The sequence below is a fragment of the Bufo bufo genome, chromosome 6, assembly GCF_905171765.1.
Source record: "Bufo bufo chromosome 6, aBufBuf1.1, whole genome shotgun sequence".
In the NCBI taxonomy this organism is placed as follows: domain Eukaryota; kingdom Metazoa; phylum Chordata; class Amphibia; order Anura; family Bufonidae; genus Bufo; species Bufo bufo.
In genome coordinates, this window is record NC_053394.1 from 157,033,237 (window position 1) to 157,041,234 (window position 7,998).

The 7,998-nt window shown below is 44.6% G+C and overlaps 1 protein-coding gene across 8 annotated transcripts in view; it reads right to left on the minus strand.

Moving 5' to 3' along the window:
• Nucleotides 1-7,998, minus strand: part of LOC121005375 (oocyte zinc finger protein XlCOF6-like) — a 916,661-nt gene that overhangs the window by 17,261 nt on the left and 891,402 nt on the right. The window contains exon 1 of one of the 8 annotated variants that reach the window (XM_040438065.1): nt 7,699-7,982. The exons of 6 other annotated variants lie outside the window; for them this stretch is intronic. The gene's annotated coding sequence lies outside the window, so the exon portion shown is untranslated. Of the gene's footprint in view, nt 1-1,519; nt 1,782-7,698; nt 7,983-7,998 lie in introns of those variants that run through there. One more of the 8 variants, XM_040438066.1, reaches the window with a different exon arrangement.

The following is a 7,998-nucleotide window of genomic DNA, read 5'->3' on the forward strand; positions in this document are numbered from 1 at the left end:
TCTTTGAGTGTGTCATAGAGGCATGTCTAACAGTCAATGATCTCTCACCAAAAGGTATACTACCCAAAAGTAGCCTCTGAGAGCCTTTTTATAGGACAGCAGAGAAAGCACTATTACATCTTCTTGTGGCAAGGCCCAGTATCTAATCATTTACATATCTGCCTGAGACACAGCTGCATGCAGAGTTTTGCAGCAAGTCGACATTTCTATGTGGGACAGGTGCATAATTTTTTGGGGTAATTAGTGTAATATTTAGGATATAGGAGAGCTAGAAAGGGCTCAAAGACGGGCAGATTATTAAGTGAGATCATTAGCTATAACAAGTTTGTTCAGCGTGAAAAAGAAAGATGCGTTTGAGGTGATCTCATTCAAACGTGTGGTCGGTACAGCGAACATGACTTTACATTGGACCAGATGACATCATCACGTGTGGAGGAAAGCGAGTCAGTAGAAATGTACCGACTCCACCTTACAGATGTATCATCTGTTATTATCTGGTAGAGAGCTACTTCTCTGCCCTCACAATAATTAGATCGGATTTGAGGACATCTATGAGGGAAGATCTGACTGAGGACAAATTCCTAGATTTCTTACACTTATTACACGTGTAGCAGTGTTTCCCATTGTGCATTATGTATTTACTTAGGGCTCTTTCACACCTGCGTTATTGTCTTCCGGCATAGAGTTCCGTCGTCGGGGCTCTATGCCGGAAGAATCCTGATCAGGATTATCCTAATGCATTCTGAATGGAGAGTAATCCGTTCAGGATGCATCAGGATGTCTTCAGTTCCGGTACGGAACGTTTGTTGGCCGGAGAAAATACCGCAGCATGCTGCGCTTTTTGCTCCGGCCAAAAATCCGGAACACTTGCCGCAAGGCCGGATCCGGAATTAATGCCCATTGGAAGGCATTGATCCGGATCCGGCCTTAAGCTAAACGTCGTTTCGGCGCATTGCCGGAGCCGACATTTAGCTTTTTCAGAGTGGTTACCATGGCTGCCGGGACGCTAAAGTCCTGACAGCCATGGTAAGTGTAGCGGGGAGCGGGGGAGCAGTGTACTTACCGTCCGTGCGGCTCCCCGGGCGCTCCAGAGTGACGTCAGAGCGCCCCAAGCGCATGGATCACGTGATCGCATGGATCACGTCATCCATGCGCATGGGGCGCTCTGACGTCATTCTGGAGCGCCCCGGGAGCCGCACGGACTGTAAGTATACCGCTCCCCCGCTCCCCGCTCCTACTATGGCAACCAGGACTTTAATAGCGTCCTGGGTGCCATAGTAACACTGAAAGCATTTGGAAGACGGTTCCGTCTTCAAATGCTTTCAGTACACTTGCGTTTTTCCGGATCCGGAGTGTAATTCCGGCAAGTGGAGTACACGCCGGATCCGGACAACGCAAGTGTGAAAGAGGCCTTACAGGAATTAAGAAAATGTATTCCAATAAATATGGATTATAGGGGTCATCCAACCCCTATGCTGCCACCCAAAATGCCCGGGCACCTCATACAGGTTATACTTACCTGCGTCGCCCCTGATGCCCGCACAGCAGCCGCTGCATCTCCAATAGCTGGCCTCAATGTATTTGAGCCTCCCTAGTGTCACCAGCGGTGCTAGGACGGCTCGCAAAGTAGCGCCACTTAGTATCGGAAAATAGCAAATCCCGGTATCAGATCGATCCGGGTGTAAAAGTATTGATTGGGTATCGAAAGTTTGATACCCGATGCAACCCTAGTTCAGAGAAGGAAATGGAATACAGTACCCAGAAAGATCAAAATTAGGGTTATTCACTTTAGAAAAAAAGATGACTTTTAGCGGTCACTAAAGCAGTAAGGATGTTGTCACACACAGCTTTTTCTGCCAATCTTTGATGCAAGTTTTTGACTAAGGGTCCATTCACACGTCCGCAAAACACGGACCGCACAATAATAGAAATGCCTTTTCTTGTCCGTGGCTGCGGACAAGAATAGGACATGTTCTATTTTTTTGCGGGGCCGCGGAACGGAAGTGCGGCCCCGCACTTTTTTTTTTTAGAATGATAGTCAATGGTGTCGCACTGTGGCATCCTGCGACACGACAGTTGCAAAAAATTCATTCAAGTTTGTTTTCTGCGCGACTGTCTCGTCGCAGTCACAGCGCAGCACCATTGATTATCATTACAAAAATGTTGTGCAGTGTAGTTGTTCCCTCATTGTCGCCGTGCAGCCCCGGCCTAAAAGTCAGAAGTGGATCCAGCAGGAAGCAGAAGTGCGCTTATTCCCTTCCAAGCCGATACTGGCTTTGGTTGAAAAACTGCTACAAAAAGCTGTGTGTACACCGCCCTAAAAATTCTCCTCAGGTGTTATCAACTCTGCTTGCTGACAAAAGGTCTTGAGACCTGCATAGCAGGGGGAGGACCAGCATATGGCTAAGCAAACAAACACGCCCATAGAGTCCAGAACATCAACACCACAGGTGGTGGCTGAAAGGGATCAAAATACTGCGCTGAGGGAGAGACATGGAAAACGCCTTCTCACTAGGTCAGTACCAGCCACACAGAACATACTGTGTACCCATAGGTGGAGGTTCTGAGAGGGAATCAAAATATAGACACAGGAGCAATTATTTTAAGATCCAAATTAAAATTGGGGGCGACCAGCCTTGGAGCAGACAACCCCTACGATCCGGAACTGTGTCTCTGAAAAAAAAAAGAAAAAAAAAAAAGAAGGACTCGCCTACCTGTAGTCCTACTCCTGGCCACTTCCAGTCCCTACAGGACCAGGAAGCGACTGGGACCGGTGACCACCAGTCGCATTGACGTAAACAGTACCCCACACAGATGCGCTATTCAAGCTGATGTGACTGACCGCAGTCAGGGGACACGTTTTTTTTATTTATTTTTTTAAGTTCAGTAGCACAGGTGCGGAAAATAGGGGTTTGTTAACTCCAAGGCTAGAAACCCTTTTAAGGCTACCTTCACCCTAGCGTTTTTACTGGATCCGGCAGGTTCATCAAAAACGCTTCCATTACTGATAATACAACCATCTGCATCTGTTATGAACGGATCCGGTTGTATTATCTTTAACCCCTTAAGGACTCAGCCCTATTTCACCTTAAGGACTTGGCCATTTTTTGCAAATCTGACCAGTGTCACTTTAAGTGCTGATAATTAAAGAGGACCTTTCACCGATCCTGACATTGTGAACTAAGTATACAGACATGGAGATCGGCGCCCGGGGATCTCACTGCACTTACTATTATCCCTGGGCGCCGCTCCGTTCTCCCGCTATGCCCTCCAGTATCTTGGGTCACTAAGTTATGGTAGGCGGAGATTTCGGTCACTAAGTTATGGTAGGCGGAGTCTGCCCTTGTTCTGCTGTAAAGAAAAGAAAAGAACCTCCCAGGCTGTGAGCTCTGCGCTGCGATTGGCCAGCGCTACAGCAGAACAAGGGCAGACTCCGCCTACCATAACTTAGTGACCGAAGATACCGGAGGGCATAGCGGGAGAATGGAGCGGCGCCCAGGGATAATAGTAGGTGCAGTGAGATCCCCGGGTGCCGCTCCACATGTCTGTATACTTAGTTCACAATGTCAGGATGGGTGAAAGGTCCTCTTTAAAACGCTTTGACTTATCCAGGCCATTCTGAGATTGTTTTTTCGTCACATATTGTACTTCATGACACTGGTAAAATGAAGTAAAAATAATTCATTTTTATTTATTAAAAAAATTACCAAATTTACCAAAATTTTTTAAAAAATTGCAAATTTCCAAGTTTCAATTTTTCTACTTCTATAATACATAGTAATACCTACTAAAATAGTTATTACTTTACATTCCCCATATGTCTACTTCATGTTTGGATCAATTTGGGAATGATATTTTATTTTTTGGGGATGTTACAAGGCTTAGAAGCAAATCTTGAAATTTTTTATACATTTTCAAAAACCCACTTTTTAGGGACCAGTTCAGGTCTGAAGTCACTTTGTGAGGCTTACATAATAGAAACCACCCAAAAATGACCCCATCATAGAAACTACACCCCTCAAGGTATTCAAAACTGATTTTACAAACGTCGTTAACCCTTTAGGTGTTCCACAAGAGTTAATGGCAAATGGTGATAAAATTTCAGAATTTAGATTTTTGGGCAAATTTTCCATTTTAATCAATTTTCCCCAGTAACAAAGCAAGGGTTAACAGCCAAACAAAATGCTATATTTATTGCCCCCGATTCTGTAGTTTGCAGAAACACCCCATATGTGGCTGTAATCTACTGTACGGGGACACAGTAGGGCGTAGAGGTTTTGCTGGACTGGTTTTTCTGACACCATGTCCCATTTGAAGCCCCCCTGATGCACCCCTAGAGTAGAAACTATATAAAAGTGACCCCATCTAAGAAAATACACCCCTCAAGGTATTCAAAACTGATTTTACAAACTTTGTTAACCCTTTAGGTGTTGCACAAGATTTAATGGAAAATAGAGATACAATTTCAAAATTTCACTTTTTTGGCAGATTTTCCATTTTAATATTGTTTTCCAGTTACAAAGAAAGGGTTAACAGCCAAACAAAACTCATTATTTATGGCTCTGATTCTGTAGTTTACAGAAACACCCCATATGTGGTCGTAAACAGCTGTACGGGCACACGGCAGGGCGCAGAAGGAAAGGAATGCCATACGGTTTTTGAAAGGCAGATTTTGCTGGACTGGTTTTTTTGACACCATGTCCCATTTGAAGCCCCCCTGATGCACCCCTAGAGTAGAAACTCCAAAAAAGTGACCCCATTTTAGAAACTACGGGATAGGGTGGCAGTATTGTTGGTACTAGTTTAGGGTACATATGATTTTTGTTGCTCTATATTACACTTTTTGTGAAGCAAGATAACAAGAAATAGCTTTTTTGGCACAGTTTTATTTTTTTGTTATTTACAACATTCATCTGACAGGTTAGATCATGTGATATTTTTATAGAGCAGGTTGTCACGGACGCGGCGATACCTAATATGTATACAATTTTTTTATTTATGTAAGTTTTACACAATAATTTCATTTTTGAAACAAAAAAAATCATGTTTTAGTGTCTCCATAGTCTGAGAGCCATAGTTTTTTTTTCAGTTTTTGGGCGATTATCTTTGGTAGGGTCTCATTTTTTGTGGGATGAGATGACGGTTTGATTGGCACTATTTTGGGGTACATATGACTTTTTGATCGCTTGCTATTCCACTTTTTGTGACGTAAGATGACAAAAAATTGCTTTTTTTTTACACCGTTTTTATTTTTTTACGGTGGTCACCTGAGGGGTTAGGTCATGTGATATTTTTATAGAGCCGGACGCGGCGATACCTAATATGTATACCTTTTTATTTTTTATTTATGTAAGTTTTACACAATGATTTCATTTTTGAAACCAAAGAAAAATCATGTTTTAGTGTTTCCATAGTCTAAGAGCCATAGTTTTTTCAGTTTTTGGGCGATTATCTTGGGTAGGGTATGATTTTTGAGGGATGAGATGACGGTTTGATTGGTACTATTTTGGTGTACATGCGACTTTTTTGATCACTTTTATTACCTTTTTTGGGAAGTAAGGTGGGCAAAATTTTAATTTTCTCATAGTTTTAATTTTTTTATTTTTATGGCGTTCACCGTGCGGGGAAAGTAACATGACCGTTTTATAGATCAGGTCGTTACGGACGCGGCGATACCTAATATGTGTAGTGTATTTTATATTTTAAATTTTTATTCAGTGATAAATGTTTTTTTTTTTTTTTTATCTTTACTTTTTTCACTCTTATTTTACTTTTTTTTTTACCCAGACCCACTTGGTTCTTGAAGATCCAGTGGGTCTGATGTCTGTATAATACAGTACACTATATAGTGTATTGTACTGTATTTTACTTACACTTTGTCTCTACAGATCTATGCCTTTAGCAGAGATCTGTTCAGCACCATGGACAGCAGGATGGCTGTTGCCATGGGAACCTTCCCCATCTGCCACAACTGAGCAGACGGGGAAGGGTAAGGAGGGGGGCTCCCTCCCTCTGTGACCCCATCCTGTCTGGGGGCTGCAAAGGCACAGATGGGAGAGGGAGGGAGCTCCCTGACTGTTACCCTTTTATTGCTGTCACTCTGGTATAAACGGCTGACATCACAGCACAGATGTCAGCCGTTTATACCAGAGTGTCAGCAATGTGCTGACACTCTGGTATACCCACTGGACGCCAATGCATATTCAAGAGGAGGCGGGCGGGGGATTGCGATCCCGCTTCCCGCACCGCCTGCAACCCCCCCCCCCCCCCCCCTGCACCACCTGCCGGCATAAAACATTCAGAGGTGCAGGGGGGGGGGGGGGGGTGAAGAAATCTACATTTTGGGCATTTTAAAGTTTCTGATCACCCCGGGGATCAGAAACTGCAGAAAGCGCTGCAAACCGCAGGTCTGAATTGATTTTCCGGTTCATCGGGTCACCGGAGACCCGAATGGACCAGAAATGCAGCAGTCCGCACGTCTGAATTGACCTGCGTTTTTCTGCGATTGCCCCCGGCGTTGTGACAGGATGCCCGCTGAATGATTTCAGCGGGCATCCCGTTCTGATTAACCCCTGCGGCGTCGCAATCGCATTTTAAAGCCATGACGTACCGGTACGTCATGGGTCCTTGAGGACTCGGGAAACATGCCGTACCGGTACGTCATGCGTCCCTAAGGGGTTAACATTGGCAAGATGGATCCGTCATGAACTTCATTGAAACTCATTTTAGAGCATTCTGTTCTATTCAGTTTTGTCCACATTGACAATAAATGGGGACAAAACGGAAGCGTTTTTTTCCGGTATTGAGCCCCTATGACGGAACTCAATACCGGAAAACTTAAACGCTATTGTGAAAGTAGCCTAACCCATTTTATATTCTTTCAGCAGATTTTCACGGTGGATATTACATTTTGCAGTTGGGCGTGGTGAAATCCACTGAAAGGGACGCAGTATTATCTGCACATGGATTTTGGCATGTAAAACGCTGTAGATTTGCCGCAGCTTTCACCACCTGAATTGCACGGGGTGAAATCTATGGCAGAAATCCACAACATAAATTGACATAATAATAATAATAAAATTTTTACATTTTAAAAAAAAGTAAGATCTCATCCTCTAAGGAATCTGATGTTTATCAGCTGTCTTAAAGCGATTCTGCAAAAATTGGGCAAAACACGTTTTGATCCCAAAGTGTGAACGCACCTCGGAGTACAGCCACACGGTGCACAGTATTTATTCAATCGTCATTGGTGGTTTTGCGGGTCACCATGCGGCCATTGACAATACGCAGTGGCCTGGACGGCCGCACTGTCAGCGCGGTTTTCAGCCACAGACATTTATAGGATATCTTCAAGACATCCCACCTCAGGGATCGGCGAGACCTCAACCCTCGTCCTGCCTGAGGTGGAGAATGAAGGGAGATATGGCTGCGGCGCTCTCTCCATTCATTTTCTACAGGAAACCGCAATGGGATGAAACACCCCTTTAATGCCCACAGCAGCACCTGTAACAGCCCCCCTGTTATCCTCTGGGACCAGGGGCTGAGGTGAGACATCACAAGCTCAGCACAGGGCTACAGAACATGGAGTCTCCACAGACACAGGAAACATACATTGTCAGTGGACCATTCCACTCCAAGGGATGAGCCAAACCATTTAGAGGGGAGGACACGAGCAACACAAGTTATGGAGATACATACCCGGAGCTCCCCCTCATCTCTTCACTGGGACTACCCGGAACTGAACCCGGAAATCTGGGTAACGGCAAAAGGATGTTGGTGACGTCACGACCATGAGATCCGTCAAGGGGAGGGATTCAGCAGCAGACCCGATAATGGGACTGTAGCTTGTCTAGACATAATAGTTACATGGCCACGACCAAACGACGACGCGCCAATAGAAGAAATCTCCTCAGAGCGATAACCTATGTAGAGTCAGCTATTTGCCATGCCTGGTAAGGACCAGGTCCATACCGTTGTCTAGCCTTGCGTTCCAAGCTT